Source organism: Danio rerio, chromosome 10 (assembly GCF_052040795.2).
Source record: "Danio rerio strain M-AB ecotype USA chromosome 10, GRCz13ab, whole genome shotgun sequence".
Lineage (NCBI taxonomy): Eukaryota > Metazoa > Chordata > Actinopteri > Cypriniformes > Danionidae > Danio > Danio rerio.
The window spans coordinates 39,493,894-39,515,669 of record NC_141030.1 but is presented as its reverse complement, the minus strand read 5'-3'; the positions used below and the strand labels follow the sequence as shown (position 1 = coordinate 39,515,669).

Below are 21,776 nucleotides of genomic sequence, written 5' to 3'. Positions count from 1 at the left end.
TGCCTCTGCTGTGTCAATATTGTCAGTCAGTGTAGCTGTTAAGCCTGGTTTACACTTCAGCATTGAGTAATCAGCATGACCCCCGGTGTATGCCTTGTGCGTTGTCGTGCATTTATTCTTCTGCACAGTTTTTGTGTTTCTCTGCAATAACACTTCCGAAACGCTAGCTGGCGGTAGGTTTTTGTGTTCCTCTGTGTCGAGTTTCTTCGTGGATGTTTTTTTCTAAGCACAACTTTAATGTAGAAGTAGCTCAAACTCACTCATTTTGAGGCGGGAACTAGTGGACGTGCCACAACTTTAATCATAAAGGTAAACACAAAACAAAACTTTCCATTTGGAAAGAGGACTCCTCCACGGGACTCAACACTTGTAAACACTCACTCCAACGGGTTTTGGTGGCTCTCGGTCCCGCCTACACTCATCAGCGATACCAAGCCAACCAATCACAGAGCTTGCAGTACGCGTCATTGTGATGTGTAGTTACGTTTTTTGTGAGGTGACCGATGGCCATGGCGAGGGCTAAGCGACCATGTGCGGACTGCGCCAAGGCATATGTGTGCGCTTGACTCAGAAGTATAAATCAGCCTTTGCCATATCAGTTTAAGCCTGAATCAGACAGAAAATAAAAAGGACACAGTTGTACCTCACACCTGCTATCTAAAATATATCTATATAAGCATGTGCAAGTAATATGAAACGTTCACATATCTTTTGCAAGTTCATTATTTGAGATGTAGAACACATGGAAAGCAGCAGCATAGAGAGACACTGCAGAGCTGGTGAAGATTGTGGGTGTTTACAGCAGTTTTAAGGATAAATATGAGTTTGTCGCTAAATTGTTAGTGATCCCAAACTGCATTTCCCGTTGTTTACATCATTGTTTACGTCCTTGCTACAACATACCTTTAAGGCTAGACACTATGCATGTAATAGATCAATTTTAACAAATAAAAATACTTACAGGTTGTGGCTCACAATCCACAGCTATTTTTTTTATGCTGCTCCTCCTTTGAGGAGTTTTTAGCCGAATCCAGCAATGACCTGGGAGAGATTCTGGAAGCTGACCTTTGTCAAATACTAGAGCTATGTATTTTTTATAATTCTCTGGAACATAATTAAAATTAAATTGTGAGCACTTCTCTTTTTGTGTCCTTTGGAAGCCCAAATAGAGAAACAGAAGAAGCTCTGTGGAAATAGCAGCGGTTGGACGCCATTTTAGCTTTCTCTCCTATAACATTACAGCGCCTCTGGCCACGCTCCTTTTCTGCGTGTTGTGAATGCTCATAACCTGAAGCATTTGTGATCTCACTCGCCCAGATGTAGTCCCCAAACGACATTTGCTGTAGGCTTTGCTTAGCTAACGCTGTAAAAATGTCTCCCTTTGCATCGAACTTTAAACGTATTACATTTATGGATGTTGTTTATGTTCACACAGCTACAATACACATCACCTAAAGTTTAAAATATTTTATCGTATTGGACCACCCCTTTAATGTACTTCCAACTGAAACAGAATATTGAGTAGGGGGTGGGGCCTTCTTTTTGCACATTATTCTCTCATTTTAAACTAATGGGAAGGGGGTGTGGTTAAGAATATTTGTGGCTGAAACCATCAAGCTGATTCCAAACACAGAAGCAAATTGGTTATTGAAACAGTTAAAATATTTTCTTTAATCCATTTAAAGTTGTTGCCCCACGTTAGCTCTACACAAAAGTAAGGTGTTACAAAGACCATCATGACCACCTTAAACTGCTATGGCCTGTTTTTTTTTGTTTTTTTTTTTTTTGTTTTTTTAACTTTTCAGCAAGGATCCAGATCCTCTAAGGACAACGAGTGAAAAAGCAAAAGAAAATGAGGTGACATAAACCTGTGCCTTTTCTTTCTCTCTTAGAAACTGTAATTAGAAAAGCCGATGTGACCAGCACTCTGAACTGAGGATCAGAGGACAGAGAGGAAAAAAAAACAGCACATGAAAAGGAAGAACAAAGGCAGGAACAGAGAACAGCAGAGTGAGATGGACACCAGTAGAGTTTAAAGAGGAAAAGAGTCGAGGTACAAGAAAAAAAGTGTGTGTGTGTGTGTGAGGGGGATATTTGAGAGACATGAGAAATGTGCTGGTAAGCTGTTTGTAAAGGTCTTCAGACGGAAGACCACGTCTCACTAAAGCAAGGACGCACGTCAAGGAGAAACACTTTTCGCTCTCGTGCTTAAAGAGGAAGATGCCCTTCAAGATCCTGGAATTTATAAAGCACAAAAACACACACATGCATCATCACGCACAGACTACTGACTGATCTGAACAGGCTCAAAATAATGAGAAAGCTGAAGGAAAACTAGCATAATCAGAAGACAGAGGACAGGTATAGTGCATACTCAAATTTTTTTTTTGGTGTTGTATTGTATTGTAATGGAGTGACACAGTGGCTCAGTAGTAAGCACTGTCGCCTCACAGCAAGAAGGTCACTGGATCGAGTCCCAGCTGCGCCAGTTGGAATTTCTGTGTGGAGCTTACATGTTCTCCCCGTGTTGGTGCTCCGGTTTCCCCCACAGTTCAAAGACATGCACTATAGGTGAATTGAATAAACAAAATTGGCCATAGTGTATGTGTGTGAATGAGTGTGTATGGATGTTTCCCAGTACTGGGTTGCAGCTGTAAATGCGGTTCCAGCTGTTGTCAGTCATACATGCTGCTAAAACACTATTAGGACACAAATATTTCACTAAAAAGTGAAAATTGGTTGATTTTGCAATATTTGGAGCAAATTCGTACTTCCGGATTTTTGAAGCTGCGTCATGGCCATGAGATCTTAGCATGATCTTATTACATCTCTGAGTTTGCTGCGTTCATTCATGAGTAAGACTTGATTCAAACCAATCAGCGCGCTCTATTGTGCAACTTCATTAATATTCATTAATGTTACAGTGTTCAGACGGCAGAGAGATGCCACGCTGTGTTGCCAAAACAAGCGTGCAGGGTTGCTTTTATAGTTTAATGCAGTGTGTGTGTGTGTGTGTGTGTGTGTGTGTGTGTGTGTGCGTGTGTGTGTGTTTTGACTGTAAATCAGCGCGTGCCCAAATTGACACTCCCATATTTATGCAAATGTTTTTACAGACCCTCCCTCTTTTGCTCCTCTGACACTTCCCCCCCTAAACAGAGCTGGACACGCCCATTTTCCTGACTTTTTCCAAAGTAGAGGTGTGAAAACACTCTGCTGAAACAAGGGGGTTTCATGGCCCTTTAATAGTAGGATATAGATGAAGAGGTGATTAATGTTATGTATTTGTACATGACTAAAAAACCTGCAATAAATGCATGATGCTACCATGTCAATATCTAAGCCAGGGGTGCCCAAACTCACTCCTGGAGGGCCCGTGTCCTGCATAGTTTAGCTCCAACTTCGGATGTAGTACGTCTGAGTTCAATTCATACTGCTCACATTAATACTGTATAGAACATACTTTTCTAACGGCCGAGTAGTATGTTTAAATTCAAATGCAGTACCTACTGAGTAGTAGGTATATTCAGATGCAGCCTAAGGGTCTATTCACTCTAGGCTATTCGAACTGTGATCAGTGCACATTTGACCCTCATAACCCGATTCGATTGACAAGTGTGAGTACTCCATGCTGCATTGGGTGAGGTTAGGTTGGCCGGTCATGGCCATGTGCTTGAACATGAAACTGAAGATGCCACATCACTTTTAGGAGTTTACAGTTGCTTTGAACAGTGTCGAAGCGATGGCCTGCACTCACACTGCGTTTTGCCTTCCGAATCTGAGCATCATCAATGAAACAAACGACTGTTTAGTTTAACAAGAAAAGAAGTGCTCTCGCTCTGTGCAGCGAAGATTACTTCAGTTCTATCATGTTAGTCATTTGGTTTGCAGTGACACTGACAAATATTTTACTGAACAGATCCACAACCTTTGGCGCTCAAAAAAGTTTCGTGCTACACGTATTAGAAGGTTTCCTGAAGGAGCAGCTGTCGTGCAGCAAAGGGTTTGCATCTTTAATAAACTATGACTGTTTGCGTTCATTGAAAATACAAAACGATTAATAAATCCATATGAAACAGTCCCTTAAAAGTGACGTTGCGTCTTCAGTTTCAGGCTTAGGCACGATATGCACTCACACTTTAAGTGTACCGCGCCAAAGCCCAACCGAACCGCACTTTGGCACACAAACCGAGCCAGGGCCAGCCAACTAAACCACGCTTGGGCCTGATTCAGAGCACTCACACTGTTCAAACAAACTGGGAAACGCACCTATGCAGTGTGAGTGCACCCTTATAGGACAGTTTCATATGGCATCATTAATCAGTATTACTTTTTTAATGAACGCAAACCGTCATAGTTTAAAATAAAGTCGCGAACCCCTTGCTGGACATCAGCTGCACCTTCAGCAAACCTCCTAATACACGCAGTACGATGACTTTTATGAAAATGTATGAGCGTGGATCTGTTCAGCAGAAGATTTGACTGTTTGTCACTGCATCCCAAACTACTCAAAAGAATACAAAGCAACATAACTAAAGCAATCTCCATTGTACTGAACGAGAGTGTTTCTTGCTATTAAACTGAACAGTCGCATCATCGATGACATAAGTGTGCTCAGGCTTTGAAGAACAAAAATGCAGTGTCAGCCATTATGGTGAGGGGAGGGGGAAATCTTACCTGGGCAAAGTTCAAGGCAATCGTGCCTAGTTTGAGTACACCCTAAACTCTGCAGAACACTGGCCCTCCAGGACCGAGTTTGTGCTGGCAGAGTGAGCCTAATAAAGCGCACGCTGAGTGTAAAATCAATTCATGAGTTTATTTGCATTTTCTGTACTACATCTCTCGCTGCAATTATGCAAAAGCATGGAATTATAATTGAATTAAAAGGAAATGTGTTGAAGGAAAGGCCATACTGTAACTTACTGGTAAACTAAGGAGTATTTAAATCAGCTGAAATATTTAATAAACAAAACACACAAGGGATGGAAGGTGTGTAAAGCCTAATGAGTGGAAATCTCAAGTGCAGCTCTGAATGTTGATTTCGCCACTGACCTCGGGCTATTTTAACACACTCTGCATGAGTTGGAAACTTATGGATTTAGAGTGAATCACCATAACAAGGCCTGTATCAGACAGAGAGCCTGTGGGAATGTTGCACTGTGAGATTTTATTAGACCAGTGAGGAGTTTTTTTTTTTTTTCTTTGCGTCCACAGAAATAGTTTCTTCCACTGTGACACATATACACCTGCTAAAAATACACACTTAGAAGTTCACTTCTGTCGTTCCCTCTCTCTGTGCCCTAACACACACACACACACACACACACACTAATCCGTGTGATTGAAGAGCTCTCAGAAAGGTAATTAAATTTGCCAATGATCCGCTGTGCTGGGTACACAAGCCTGCGTTCTGTGGAGAGGAACAGCGGAGCAGGACCTCAATAATAACGGCGAGCTCATTCATCAGCTCAGGCGGAAGATTTCCTCATATTTCACGATGGCTTTTTAAGACACTGTGCGAGGCTGATCTATGTGGCCTGCACACTTAGAGAGAGCAGGCTTTTCTCTGCAACAACAGACCCTCAGCGTAAACTGACATAATGGTTAGCAAACAGACGTTCCTGTTTGTTTTGTGTCTGCACATTCATGCTTTTCTGAATCGACCGTGAACATCTCCAGTGTAGCTTAACAAATGCATAACTACAATTCAGATTAGCACTGCTGTAATTAAGTTTGCTGGTAACAAAATGTGTTGGGCAAGCTACTTGAAAAATGTAGTGAGCTTAGCTATTAGCTACTCTTCTTAGCTTAACTACACTAAAAGCTACCCCCTGGGAAATGTAGCAAGCTAAGCTAAAAGCTACTTGGCAAAAGTAGTAGATTTTTAAATCAAAGCAACTTAAGTCCAAGTCAATCATATCAATAAAACGTATGAGGCATAATTGTTCAGTTTAATCATTTACTGTAAATATTATGCTGTATTAAACAATTAGCAGCTTAGCCTAAAGCACTCTATTATGCTATTGCTCTTAATGGTCTGTGTGCCAAGTCTGTTGTGATTTGTTGAAAGCCCTACAGCTTATCAGAAACCAAGTACACATTACCATATCTGATTTTCAGCTCGTCTAGTACATACCTGTTAACATTGAGATGTGAAAATAAGGGATATGCCCACCATAAAAAGAGACCCCCCTTTAAAAAAAATCCCAAAATTACTAAATATGTTCCTTTGATGCTGTTTTGTTGTAAATAAACAGTTAAATGGTCAGTAATACGTTTTATTATTGTTTACATAATAAAAAATAAAGAGCATACATTAGCAGCAAATACAATAGCAAACAGTTCAGGTTATTAAAATGAGTAGCTAATGAAACAGAATCAAGCCATCAAATCTCATTAGCCGTTTCTTCACTGTATAACTTACACATTCTGATTAAATAGCAGTGAATGAATCTCTTATTTATTTATATTTGTTTTGGTTGATTGCATTACATTACAAGAGTCACTTTAAAAATGCACTCATCTAACGTTATAATGAAAGCATTTGATTGCTTTCCTAACTTTTATGCTCATTTAGAATGAAATTAGTTGTGCTTGAAAAAAAAAAACCCTCCAAGATCAACATCTTTAGATATTATAATTATTAATTATGTGTACATGTCTGATTAAACACGCACCCAAAACCCAGACTTTCGCTCTGCTTTAAATCGTGTGTACAGAATCTGTCTGGGAAACAGCGTCTATTTATCACTATGGAGCATGTCAGCTTACAGTCATGCACCGCTATATGACAGTTTTGAGGATTGCATATGAAGGAGAGACGGCACCTATAATGAAAAGGAAAGGGAATCCTGCCATTTTTATTTCAAAGTATTTTCATGTCTAAACAAAGCGAAAGCACAGAACAGACTCACATTTAAGAGCAAGGGGCGGCCTCTGGTGGTTCGGCGGTATGGGTTGCGTATAGGGAGGCTCGGCTCTTTAATTTTTATTTTCCACCCTTCAGAGAAAGACTGAAAATACGGAAGAAATACGGGAAAATACCTTTATAGGATGATAGATTTAACTACAATTCACAACCATGTAAAATTAGCTCTGCTGTAATTAAGTTTGCTAGTAACAAACTACATCTCTAAACAATTATCAGCATAGCCTGAAGTTCCCTATTATGCTATTGTAAAGGTTAACTGATTTTTTCTTCTAAAATATATACTGCCGCATCCTTCATTTTCTCATAATGTCTATTTGTTTGAGTCTTTAAACCTTCCTTAGAAACTGCTTGCTCTTATTAGTCAAATGGTCAAGTCTGGTACGATTGGTCGAAATGATGTGCTCATTACCATTTTTGAATTTTAGCTCATTCTCAGTAGCTATGTGGAAAACTGTGAAGTAAACGTATGCGCAGAACTAGAATGTTGCACAAAACATATCCTTCGCAGCTCAGCAAATGCATAGATTTAACTACATTTCACAGCTGTGTAGAGATTAGCTCTGTTGTAATTAAGTTTGCAAGTAACAAACTATGTCTCTAAACAATTAGCAGCATAGCCTGAAGTGCCCTATTATGCTATTGTAAAGGTTAACTGAATTTTTCGTCTAATATATGCTCTGTAGCATCATTAATTCTCTCATAGTCTATTTATTTGAGTCTCTAAACCTTTCTTAGTGACTGCTTTGCTCTTATTGGTCAAATGGTCAAGTGTGGTGTGATTTGTTGAAAGCCTACAGCTTGTCAGAAACCAAGTGCTCATTACTATATCTGATTTTCAGCTCATCCTTAGTAGTTATATTGAAAAATGTGAAGTAAATGTATGAGGAAAAACTGGAATATTGTACAAAACATCTCCTTTATAGCTCACCAAATGCATTTCTAACTACATTTCACAGTTGTGTAAGATTAGCTCTGCTGTAATTAAGTTTGCTAGTAACAAATTATGTTTCTAAACAAAAGCAGCATAGCCTAAAGCGCCCTATTATGCCATATATGTTTAACTTAATTTTTTTTCTAATATATGCTCTGTGGTATTATCAATTCTCTTATGGTGTCTATTTGTTTGAGTCTCTAAACCTTTCTTAGGCCGCATTTACACTGCACTGTTTAAGTGACTCAATTCCCAATTTTTATTTTCTCCCATGTGGCACAGATCGGATATGGACCATGTTTTTGTAAGCAAATCAAATCACATGGATTCCGATTTACTCGAATCAGATTCAGGCCTTGTTGATATGTGGAAATGTATCCTATATGAATCGGATCAGTGTGTCTGCAGTGTTAGCAGGTAGATTGGATTATCACCTGTCAATGAGAGTCACGCATCATTAAAAACCATGGTGAATGACGTCAAGTCGGACACTTTCCTTTCAGAACAGACTTCAACAGAGTCCCAAATCTTAAATCTCATACACGAGGACTTAAACAGCTTTCATATTGTCATGTAGCACAGGTATTTAGGCATGTTAACGAGAGCGAGAGAGTGCAATGTCCGCCACGTAACCAATATAAACTAATATAAAACTAGTGCATAGCTACATCACGTGCATAAATCACACCATGGACATTAAATTAAGGTGTCTAAAGGTTTAAAAAAGCCTATATATCAAAAGAAGATGGACAAATGAGAACCTTTTCTCATAAACTTTAGTAAAACAGCTTGTCAAAAGCTGCAAACAGATTACATCAGGAATAGAGAAAAGAGCACTCTTTATTTATCAGCTGTTAGTCAGCGGCCGCTCTTTTTTTTTTTTTTTTTTTTTTTCTTTTTCCCTGGTCATTGCACCTTTGCCGTGTGCTGTGTAAATGCAGACAATCGTATACAAGTCACTTTTAAAAGATGATGTAAGCAGGTCTTGAAAAAAATCAGATAGTCACAAAATCAGAATTAGCCATCAAGATCTGCAGTGTAAATGCAGCCTTGGAAACTGCTTTGCTCTTATTGGTCAGATGACCAAGTCTGTTGTGATTGGTCAAAAGCTCACAGCTTGTGCCAGAAACCAAGTCCTCCATTTCTGAATTTCAGCTCATCCTCAGTAGCTATGTTGAAAAATATGAAGTAATGTCACATAAAACATTTGCAAATAAATGAGTCAAAGAGAACAAAACTGTCACTTCCTGATAAATTTGCGTCAAATATCAAAAAGAAAAACATAATTTGCAATGGTAGGAGATGCTACTGTGAGCCTTTTTGTGGTTTTAAAATGACCAAAACAACATTTCAGCTATTTTACTATGTGGTTGGTCCACTGGTTTGTCTGATCTGATCATGCGCAGTTTTGCTATCACATGCTCTGTTAAAACAAAATCACATGACTTTTTAATGCACACGCTAGAATTTATTTGGTTTGAATTAGAAATGTACTTCTTATCGGATACTACTTCAGTGGGCAGCAGACAAGTACCGGTCCGTGAATTAGTTGGTACCAGGTCGTACAAAAACATCATTAACTATTTCCGTTTTATTTAGTATTTTGAAAAATGACTTTATTCTCTTGATGCTTGTGGTGAACATCTTCTGTGTAGATGTTATTCAGAGAAAGTCAATGAAGACCTCAGACTGACCTTATGAAGAAGAAGAAAAGAAAAATGTCTGATGGCTCGTTTCTGGCAGAGTACAATCTCTTCTTTCTTTCGGGAGATGATAACTATGATCATTGAATCAGTACAGACTTTTAGAAAGGTAATAACTGAAATCATATAATGGGGCACTTATCATTTTGCCACGTTTTATGATCCCACAAAAACCTACAAAGCTGCTATTAGTTTTGATCCTCCAGCCTGGTGAAGCTGCTCAGTTGATTTAGCTCATCAGCTAAAGGCCCGTTCACATTAAAATAAATGCGCGGTTCAATAATCATTTTAATTGGAATGATTGGTGAACAATTATTTGAATGATAATTGCATCTGACATGTAATTATTATTATTCTTTTACAGAACGAGGCTTTAATCTCTTTTCTATTGCACTGAGAGGAAAGCTTGATATAATAAACGCTGTAATTAATATGATCAGCATTTGCATCTGACCAACACAAACACTGGCTTGTCAGTGTGATGCCTTTTTAGTCTCTTGCTCAACTATTTTTGTGTGTGTGTTTTTTAATAAACAACATATAATTAAAGCTAATTTCACTGGATGTCAAATAATCAAATTGAGACGAACATCAAATTGTGCATATGCAGTGTAAAAATAATAATTTGCCACTCATAAGTGAAAATAATTAAATATAGCACAATAAATAAATAAAAATAATAAAAATTAATAGCCATGAACCATAAATAAACCATAAAAGAAGCAGCAGCTACAAAATGACAGCAAAAATTACACATTAAAAATATTAAACAAAGTAATCATACACTCATATATCAGCATCTTGCAAAACAAATACCATATTAAATATTCATATTACATTTGTATGCTTTTATTCAGTATATCTACTTATACTGAATATTTTTTTTCTCTATATTTTCCCCTTTTAGTCTGAACAGAAATTCACATAAGAAGATCAAACATATTTTTGTGTGAATATTGGTGCTGTCGTGAACAGGTCTGTCTTGAAATAGTTCACCCCAAAAATAAAAACAAGTGGCAAATGTTCAGTTTAAAATGTATGTAATGTTCAGATCGCTTTACTTCATTAAGGCTCCATGTTTTGTCAGGAGACATTTATTCATTCATTTTCTTGTCGGCTTAGTCCCTTTATTAATCTGGGGTCGCCACAGCGGAATGGGAGAACATGCAAACTCCACACAGAAACGAGGCGAGGTTCGATCCAGCGACCTTCTCGCTGTGAGGCGACAGCACTACCTACTGCGCCACTGCCTCGCCCTTGTCAGGAGACATTGGTATTTATTTTATTTCGTCTACATGCGTGTGTTTAAACCAGCCTGATCTCATGAGGAAGCGTAAGTATTTTACGTTTTGTCAGTTTAGTGGCTAATTCGTATGAATTCGTACGAGTTCAGTCGTACAAAAATGTACGATTTTAAAAATGAGGCGTGGCGCCCAACCCCACCTCTAACCCCAACCTGGGTGATGTCTAACCCCAACATTGGGTGATGAGCAAATCGTACTAAATTGTACGAATTAGATCATACGAATTCATACACATTAGCCACTAAATCAAAAAGTTACGAATTGCCATGAGATTGTGTTGGTATAAACAAGTACAGTTATTATTTGTATTTATTTTTGGCAGAAAAAGAGAAAATATCCAGTGAGCGGCAGTTCTGTAGGCACAAATAAAAAAAATAAAAAAAGGTCAGAGGAGAATGGCCAGGTGCCACTCCTGTCAGCAATGAACAAGAAATTGAGGCTACAATTCGCACATGCTCCCCCAAAATTGGACAATAGAAGATTGGAAAAAGCGTTGCCTGGTCTGATGAGTCTCAATTTCTGCTGCGACATTCTGACGGTATGGTCAGAATATGTTGTCAACTACATGAAGGCATGGATAGATCCTGCCTTGCATCAACGGTTTAGGCTGGTGATGGTGTGATGGCGTGGGGGATATTTTCTTGCCACACTTTGGGCCCATTAGTACCAATTGAGCATTGAGTATTGTTGCTGACCATGTCCATCCCTTTATGACCACAGTGTACCCATCTTCTGATGGCTATGTCCAGCAGGATAACACACCATGTCATAAAGCATGAATCATCTCAGACTGGTTTCTTGAACATGACAATGAGTTCACTGTACTCAAACGGCCTCCACTATCACCAGATCGCAATCCAATAGAGCTCCTTTGGGATGTGGTGAAACGGGAGATTAGCATCATGGATGTGCAGCAAACAAATCTGCAGCAACTGTGAGATGCTATGTCAATATGGACCAAAATCTATGAGGAATATTTCAAGTACCTTGTTGAATTTATGCCACAAAGGCAGTTCTGAAGGCAAAATGGAGTTCAACCTGGTACTACTAAGGTGTACCTAATAAAGTGGCCGGTAAGTGTATAATAAAAATTCATCATTTTGGAAAAAAAAAAGTGCATTTTTCTTTTGTTTTTGTAAAAAATCTGCAGTCAAGTGATGATAAAAAAATTAATGCATAAAGATACAATAAAATGCTTTAAATAATATGTAATAAAAGGTCTAGTTCTTAATTGTGATGCATAACATGGTCATATATTCTTAGCAAAAAGTATTTTGAGAGGTATCAAATTTAGGTGAAAATCATCAGTAATGCTGGCAGCATTTTTAAAAATGGATACTTAACCCAAAAATAAAACTTATGTCATCATTTACTCCCCCTTTACTAGTTTCAAACCTTTAAGAGTTTCAATCTTCAGTTGAGCACAAAAGAAGATACTTTAAAGAAAGTCGGAAACATGTAACCATTGACTTCAATAGTATTTGTTTTTCATAGAAGTCAACAGTTACAGGTTTCTAGCTTTCTTCAAAATATCTTCTTTTGTGTTCAGCATAAGAAAGCAATGTATATGAGTCTGAAACCACTTGAGGGTGAGTAGATTCAATGCAATGGTTAAATGTTCATTTTTGGGTGAGCTATCCCTTTAAGAGATGTGATATTTAAAAGTGACACACTAGCCCCTTTATAATCCCAAAGCTGACCCAGCTCCTTAACCGCCACATGAAACCACTTGTTCCTGTGTTTACTCAGTAAATAAGTCATTATGGTAGAACTATCAGCATGTGTTTGGGGCTACAGATAATGGTCATGGCCTCAGAGTGAGTGTGTGTGTGTGTGTGTGTGTAAGGATGGTGTCACTAGCCAGCGCCGCCTGGACTCTAATAGATCGGCCCATTTAGCATTTATTAGCATGCATTAGCATTCATTAGCTCCATTTCCAACACCGATGGCAGTGACGGGAAGTGCATCTAACAAGCCTTTATTCCAATGAGAGCGCAGGGTAAACGGATAATTGATTCTGAAAAAGGCTTTTCGACAAATCGTCGCAATAAATGAACTCTAAGTGAATCGGGCAGGTTGGAAAGGTGCATAATGGGCTGGAGGAAAGCAGAAGATTGAGAGATTGAATTTTTGGCTCGGCTCATTTGGATGAATTTGGTTAAAGCTCAGCCAGATGCGGAAGGCTTGTTTTATTTTCATTTTCCTTCTTGGCATGGCTTGTGTAATTTAGAACGATGGTGTGTTTTTTTCAGGAAGGTGCTGCCAAGTTTCTGGTTGTATACTTATATGTATATACTCACCGGCCACTTTATTAGGTACATCTATCCAACTGTTTGTTAATGCAAATTTCTAACCAGCCAATCACATGGCAGCAACTCAATGCATTTAAGCATGTAGGCATGGTCAAGATGATCTGCTGCAGTTCAAACAGCGCACCAGAATGGGGAACAAAGGGGATTTAGGTAACTACTTTAAAGTGATTATTTGGCTTGAATTTAATTGTATTATCTTTCAATTTCTAAATATGTTTGGTGACTTGAACAATATTTTAATAAATATATCTGTTTAATAAATCTGTTTTGTTTAAATGCATCAAAATATATTGCCTATATTCACTGAGAAATCAATAAAAATATTCATATTCAAAACAGGATGTTTTGAGAATAAACCAATCAAACCAATGAGGATGTACTCAATTATGCTGAGCACTGTATATATTCTTGGTCTACGTCCACAGAATCTGAGTACACATATGTAAACCATTGTCTAAAGTGAGACAAAGATGTCTTTGCGGAGAGAAAAGAATTACAAAGAGGGGGTAAATTGTTGTTTTATTTACATTATAGCAAGTACCTTTATTTTATTTTTAATAAAATTTTATTTGATTTTAGTTCTCTTCTCCCTATTTTCTGTTTCTTTTTTATTCATTTTTTTAAATGTTATTTTATTTAATTAATTTATTTTAGACATCATTTAATTTAGTTTTATTCTAGGTACTAAGTAAATTCACTACTTTTTATTAATAATTACAACTATATTTTCTGTTTCTTAAATTTGAAGTTACTTTTAAAATTGTAAATTTTTAAATACGTTTTTAATGTTATTTTAGTTCAGAATTGATTTTATTTCCTTTTATGCATAATTCAATTTGGTTAAATTATACATTTGGATTTTACTTTTTATTATTTATTACAACCATTTTTTTTCTCAAATTTTAAATTATTTAAAAATATATATTTAAATATTTGTTTGTAGTATTGTAGTATTACATCTAATTACAAATATTGGCATCCTCCTTTAGCTTAATAGAGAGATACTATTGATATACTATTTAGTTATTTATTTTTTTATTTTAGTTTTATTTTAATTTTACTAATTTGTAGTAATTTGTATTTATTTTTCATTCATTAATTTATTAATTTATTTTTTAATATTGTTAATATTTGTTAACTAGTTTAGTTAAGATTTTTTTTGCTTGTTTTTTTATTTTTTATTTATTTATTTATTTATTTTTTAGCCTAGTTTAATTGAAAATAAAAATTATTTCATTGGCAACTATCAGATGCACTGTAAACCCCAAAAAGTTAAGAGTCTCGAACCATTTGAGGACACCGATTACAACACACCATTTATAAGTTCAAAAACGAATCCAAATGAACACTGTGAATTTACTCCATTTAAGCAATTAGATATTTTATTAACTCATTACCTTCAACACTGAGTTCAAAACTCTTTTCAAATGAGTAGAATTAACCTTCAGTCAATTTTGAGTAAACTACACTCATTTCATTTTATAAAGTTGACTGTTGAGTTTTACTGTGTATTTTGGTTTCTTCCATCCATCGGTTCTTTTAGTTAACAAAAACAGTTAATCCTGGAACACAAGACCAGAAATCAAGCAAACGTATAAAACAAACAGAGTTCAAGTTGCCTTTTAAAGTAAAATTGGAGCTTCACCAAGACCACCAACACAAGGTTAAGTGAACAGTGCAGTTGTGTGTGGGTGACCAAACATTTTACATCGTATTTATTAGCAAATTTGCACTCAAGTTTACATAAGAGCTTCTCACTAGTCCAGCGTGGGCACTGAAGCCCTTTAACAGCCCGAGATTTGGACAATTCAGTGTCATGATCCAAACACGACAGTTTTGTCACTTCCTGCGAGCGCATTAACAGATGGGAAGGTGTAAAAGACGTGAGTGGATTTCACGAAACACATCTGAGTCACAGCAGAGAGAGAAAGGAGAAAGATCTGTCTCTTTATTAGATTACAATTACATTAAATTGCGAGTGCGAGCAGATAAAAGGAGCAAAAAAAACGAAACGCTCATGCAGAGTGAGCTGAGTGATAAATGAGAGTGAATAGCGAAACAAAGAATGAGTGAGATCCTGGAGGGGTCATGAAACAACCAAGAAACGTCACTTCGCCAAGCGTTTCGCAATTGATTGACTGTCAGCCTTTCTTGTTGTCCCCCAAAAAAGTGGCAAACTAGAGACTTCAATGGCTTTTGTTAAATCACGCTTTTATCGTAGCATTGAGTCACACACAATGAGAAAAGCGATAAACAGCGGCTGACTAAAGAACTGACAGTGGGCTGGCGAATTTTGGACCGTTTCATTCAGCCTTTCCTCCGTTTTATTCTTCCCTTGTCTTATTACAGTGAGCACAATAAGAGTTTCCAGCCTCCCTCCCACTTTCTGGGCTCTATGAATATCTCTGCGCTCCATCTCTCTCTCTCCCTATGCAATCTTGGCATAATTCAGACATAACAAATGCCAACTTGTACCTCCAGTCTCTTTCATAACTTGCTTGTCTTTCACTGCGCTATTAAGCTGTCACTTTCTTTTTATTTGGCTGCCGACGTCAGTTTTCTGCCTGTTTGCATTTATATTTATGCGTGCGGATGAACTTGATAGCCTATCCGGATGGAGCGACACAAAGCAAAGATGACATTGATTTAATTGCTAGCGATACCCGTCCAGCTAAACTTGTGTTACTGAATTACATGCGCTCTAGGTCGGCGTGTCCCTATACGCTGATTAACTTACTTTAATTAGAATTATAATCAAAGCACTTGTGCGTGAAACACAAGCTGGATTCGGCGATGGGGACAGATATTGATCCATCAGCTTACATGTTGTGTACCAATACTGTATATCGCTTTACTGTTTCTTTTCCTATAGTTGACTTAAAGGTGCTGTAAGTAAGTTTTTGACTCTTCTAAAGCATAAAGATATCGTGTTATTTTTGCAGATATTTAAGAAACAAGCTAAGTGAACATTCTTGTTTATTTGAAAAACAATGCTGCTGCTTTGAAAATGTTTTCCGTGCCAAACAGCTGTGTTTGTTTTGGTTCTTTTAACCTGCCCAATACCAGTTTAGCCAAGCAATCCAACCAGATCACACAAGTAGTGTTGTCAAAAGGATCAAGTTCAGTACTGAAATTTTATGAACGTCAATTTCCCACTAGCATTTAAACTTTAACCATGTTCTCAAACACAGCTAAGTGGCCATTGTGTTCATGTGCTTAACAGAAATGACTGTGATTTGCAATGAAGATCATCGGTTCCCCACTCTTCACCCCATTTCACTATAGTGTAAACACAGATCAGTTCTGAATTCAATACTTTTGACAACACTACTCTCAAGGAAACATATTTATTTTTATTGTCAGAAAAGTGCTTATTCCTGCAAATTTTTACGATTTAATTTGTATAAAAATTTTTAATTTTTAAAAGGAGGCCTGTCCCCAAACCCCAGCCCTAACCCTTTTTTCAATAAACAATGAGCAAATCATAGTAAAATGTATGAATATGAATGTGCAATTATTTACGAATTGGCAACTAAATCAAAATGTTCTGTTTGCCGTGTCTTCACAAGTGCTGTGAGATTGGGTTGTCCCATCACACGGCTGCAGCTCAAAGCATTAAGACTCACGCTTCCCTTTTTCCACATTTTTTTTTTATGTTGCACCTCTTTTTCCAAAATAGATTAAATTTATTTATTTGTTCAAAATTCTACACGCGATACCCCATGATGACAATGCAAAAAAAAATAGTTTGTAATTTTTGCAAATTTATTAAAAACGAAACAGCTGAAAAAGCCATTTTCACAGCCTTTGCCGTGAAGCTCTAAATTGAGCTCAGATACTTCCACTGATCATTCTTGAGCTTAATTGAAGTTCAGCTGTGGTAAATCCAGTTGATTGGACATGATTTGAAAAGGAATACACCTGTCTATATAAGGTCCCAGGGTTGACAGTGCATGTCAAAGCACAAACCAAGCATGAAGACAAAGGAATTGTCTGTAGACCCCAGAGACAGGATTGTTTCGAGGCACAAGGCTGGGGAAGGTTAAAGAAGAAATTCTGTCTGAACTCCAGCGTTCTTTGGTGGAAAGGGGAAAACCTTACAGAAGGAATACCATCTGTGCAGCAGTCCACCAATCAGGCCTGTATGGTAGAGTGGCCAGACGGAAGCCCCTCCCCACTCTCAGACCATAAGAAACAAAATTCTCTGGTTTGATGAGCCTAAAATCAAACTCTTTGGAGTGAATGCCAGGTGTTTTCATCAGCAGATCACTCGTAATTAAAAATAGATGTTTTCAAGATTTCAGTACTGATTGGTACTGAAGTTCCAATATCGTGACAACACTAATAGCACGATAATGATCAAATCAGCTGAAACTGCTATCTTGAACATGACTGTGAGTTTGGTGCCCTCATGAGATATAAAATCTCAATCCAGCAAAGTACCTTTAGAATGTGGAGGATTGGGTGATAACCACTGTAAATGTGCAATTGAAAAATCTATGAGAACTGTCTGAGACTGTTGTTCCAATATAGACTAGTGTTTCCCAACACTGTTTCTAAAGGCACACCAACAGTACACATGTTCCACCTTTTTCTAATCAAACACGCCTGAATCAGCTCATCAGAATGTTAGAATAGACTCCAAAACCTGAAATGAATGATTGAGATAAGGAAGACATCCAAAATGTGTACTGTTGGTGTGCCTCCAGGAATAGAGTTGGTAAACACTGACATAGACTAAAATCTCTGAATGTTTCCAGTACGTTGTTGAAGTTGAATCCATACCACAAAGATCTAAGCTTTGAGGGCAAAATGGAGGTCCAACTGGGCACGGTCATGGGTGCACATACACAAACACACAAGAAACAGGTATTACCAAACTGTCTTCTAATTTGTTTACATTATCTTCATGGGAACCAGGAGCAAATAATTGATGACAATGAGGTTGACACTACAAGGACGAAAAAGTAACCAAAATTAGGCAGCATAAACACACAAGACATTATTAATTAATGACATTAAAGAGTGTAAACACAGGTAGACCTAATGGATATTGAAATGTCGGGAAAACAGAACTAAGGAATCCTGATTAAACGGAAACCTGTCAGGTACTAACAAGATGTACCTAATAAAGTGGCCAGTGAGTATCTCTTGTAAACAAACACGTTTCTTCCTGCATCCTGTAAACACCATGTAAAGGCCACAAAACCACAAAACAAATGCACATAGGGAAAAGACACACACACACACATTTCTCAACCGCTTCAAGCTGACAAGCGAATCATCCCACTGGGACTGAGGTCAAATAAAGCACAAGCCATATAAAGCTATTCAAGTGTTTTGCTAAACACTGCTGTCAATCATATAACACAATCCTTAAAGGGGTCCTATTATGTCCTTTTTACAACATATAAAAAAAGTCTTACTGTGTCCCCGGAATGTGTCGGTGAACTTACAGCTCAAAATACTACACGGATCATTTATTACACCATGCAGTTAAAGGGACAGTTTATCCAAAAATATAAAGAATCTTATCATTTACACACTTGAGATCCGCTCCTCATCTGCTCCTCAGCTTTGGAATTCACTTCCTTCTGATCTCCGTAATTTAGACTCTCTTTCACAATTTAAATCCAAACTCAAATCTGTTTAGAACAGCTTATTTTCTTTACCTGACTGCATTTTTAAAGTTTGTATTGTATTCTATTGTTTCTTATTGTGTTTTCATTTGAACCGATTGTTCTAGCTGTCCTGTACGGTGACCTTGAGTGTCATGAAAGGTGCCATTAAATAAACCGCATTGTTTATTATTATTATTACTTGCAAATGATTCCGTTTTACAATTTTTTTTATTCTGTTAAACACAAAACAAGATAATTATTAAGAATGTTAGAAACCAGCAGCCATTAATATCAATTGTAGGAACAATTTGCATGGGAGTCAGTGGCTGCTGTTTTCCACCATTCTTCAGCATTTATACTTTTGTGTTCAACAGAAAAAAAGAAACTCAAACAGAAACAAGTGAAGGAAGCGTAAATTATGACAGACTTTTCACTTTTTGGGGGAACTATCTCTTTAATGCAAATTGTTGTGTGTGTGTGTGAATGTAAATGAGGACCGAGCCTGGCATTTTAGTCGTGTCATTTTAAACTCCTGAAACTCTTTTGTAGCACACAGAAATTAAGCGGCAAACCAAAAGATGGCTGTTGCAACACCCGAGTATTACACTAAACTATTCTTTACATCTCATTTATACACACAAGGTCACGTCGGAAGCATATAGATTAACAATGTTGATTGTGAAATGAAATTGCATGTGAATCAGTGCAGTATATTAGATCTAGGGCTGAACAATATATTGTTTGAGCATTGATATGGCAATGAGAGTATCCACAGTAGTCACATCACAGGATTAGATTTTATTAAAGATTAAAAGATAAAGATATTATTTATTCAATGATGTCCATGTTATTTTACGTTTCATGGTTGAATTTCTGTCCTTGAGTACTGTTAGATTCCCCTATATTTAAATTTGTATTTAAATTGTTTCTTCTGTCGTATTCATATATGCTTGTAATGTATTATTTTTTATGCAAATGCACTGCATAGAAAAATACTTGATAGTCCTGGTGGATCTAAAGTAATCATACCTTTCCAAATAGAGCTTTTTGAATCATCTGGTCAAATTATATTCATATCGCAATATTCATTCATTCATTTTTTTTTTTTTTTTGGCTTAGTCCTTTTATTATTCTGGTGTCACCACTGCGGAATAAACCGCCAACTTATGCAGCATATGTTTTACACAGCAAATGCCCTTCCAGCTGCAACCCATCACTGGGAAACATCCATACATACTCATTCACACACATACATAACAGACAATTTAGCTTATTCAATTCCCCAATAGTGCATGTCTTTGGACTGTGGGGGAAACCGGAGCACCCGGAAGAAACCCCCACGAAAACAGGGAGAACATGCAAACTCCACACAGAAATGCCAACTGATCCAGCCATGGCTTGAACTAGCAAATATTTTTGCTGTGAGGCGATGGTGCTATCTACTGCACCACCGTGATGTCCATATAGCAATATATGAAAACAAAATACCGTACTGCCAGATTTCTCCAATAGCGTGCAGCCCTTATTAGATCTGTTAAACGGCACCTATTGAACACAACACACTACTGACAGCGCTCAAACAAGCTCTGCTGCCTTGAAATTAGTTACATTTGGCACATTGTGAGGTGGGTTTCCTCTCGGTGCTCCTGTTTCTCCCCACACTCCAAACACGCGTGCTGTAGGTGAATTGGTTAAATTAAATTGGCCGCAGTTTATGTGTGTTTGTGAAAATGGGTGTTTTCCATTACTGGGTTACAGCTGGAATCTGCTGCGTAAGACATATGCTGGATAAGTTGGTGGTTCATTCCGCTGTGGCGACACCTGATAAATAAGGGACTAAGCCAAAGGAAAATGATTGAATATTGTGGCGTACACTCCTGGAAGAAAGGTGTTTCAGTTGTATTAAATTCAGTTCAGTTGAATCCATCAAAATGCCCTCCACAGTTGCATGCGTGCGTGTGTGTGTGTGTGTGTTTGAGTAAAAGAGTGCGTCCTTGAGTCAAGCTGGTTGGAGGAGAAGATCAAACATGTTGGGATTAGTGGATGTCCTAATATGCTGATCTCAGCGCCTGTGTGTCACAGCCTGACCAGAAAACCATCCAAACACATCCGTCACACACCGTACCTTTATATCTGACACACACACACACACACACTCACACAAACTCAGTTCCTAGAACTGCGCAGTACATAAAAACAAACAAATCCATGATGGTTAGAACATCTGGCGTGACGTGATTGTGGCTTTATTCCTCAGAATTTTGCTGCAATGCAAAAAAAAAGCCAAATTTGGTATCACTTGGGGACCAATTTTCACTATTAACTACTTATTTATCAGCAGAATATATATAAAAAAATTGGATATTACTTTATAATAATTTAATTAAATGTTATTTACTTGTAATACAGGCGAACCTCGGCTCAGTTGGCGTTTCTGTGTGGAGTTTGCATGTTCTCCCTGCGTTCGCGTGGGTTTCCTCCGGGTGCTCCGGTTTCCCCCACAGTCCAAATGCAGTACAGGTGAATTGGCTATAGACTAAGAATAGACTAAGTTGTCTGTGGTGTATGAGTGTGTGAATGTGTGTGTGGATGTTTCCCAGGAATGGGTTGCGGCTGGAAGGGCATCTGCTGCGTAAAAACTTGCTGGATAAGTTGGCGGTTCATTCAGCTGTGGCGACCCCGAATTGATAAAAGGACTAAGCCGAAAAAAAAATGAATGAATGTAATACAGGCCTGCTGGATGCTTAATTTTGATTGGCCGATGTACATTCTGGCAGGGGTGCCCAATTCTGTTCGTGGAGATCAATTTTCCTGCGTAGTTCAGCTGAAACCTTGATCAAATACACCTGTCTTTTATTACCAAATGCTCCTTCAGATCCTACTTACTTGCTTCAGGTGTGTTTGATCAGGGTTGGAGCTGAACCTGCAGGAAGGTAGATCTCCAGGAACATGATTGGGCGCCCCTGTTCCAAGGAGT

At 37.8% G+C, this 21,776-nt stretch overlaps 1 protein-coding gene and 1 long non-coding RNA gene across 2 annotated transcripts in view; one reads left to right on the top strand and one right to left on the bottom strand.

The window, feature by feature from the left end:
* Positions 1 to 21,776, bottom strand: part of rtn4rl1a (reticulon 4 receptor-like 1a) — a 229,793-nt gene that overhangs the window by 127,202 nt on the left and 80,815 nt on the right. The gene's annotated exons all lie outside the window — the stretch shown is intronic.
* LOC141376432 (uncharacterized) overlaps positions 1 to 21,776 on the top strand; it is a 238,186-nt gene that overhangs the window by 212,451 nt on the left and 3,959 nt on the right. Inside the window, exon 4 of the long non-coding RNA XR_015501375.1 lies at positions 1,893 to 2,361. This is a non-coding gene — a long non-coding RNA (uncharacterized LOC141376432). The remainder of the gene's footprint in view (positions 1 to 1,892; positions 2,362 to 21,776) is intronic.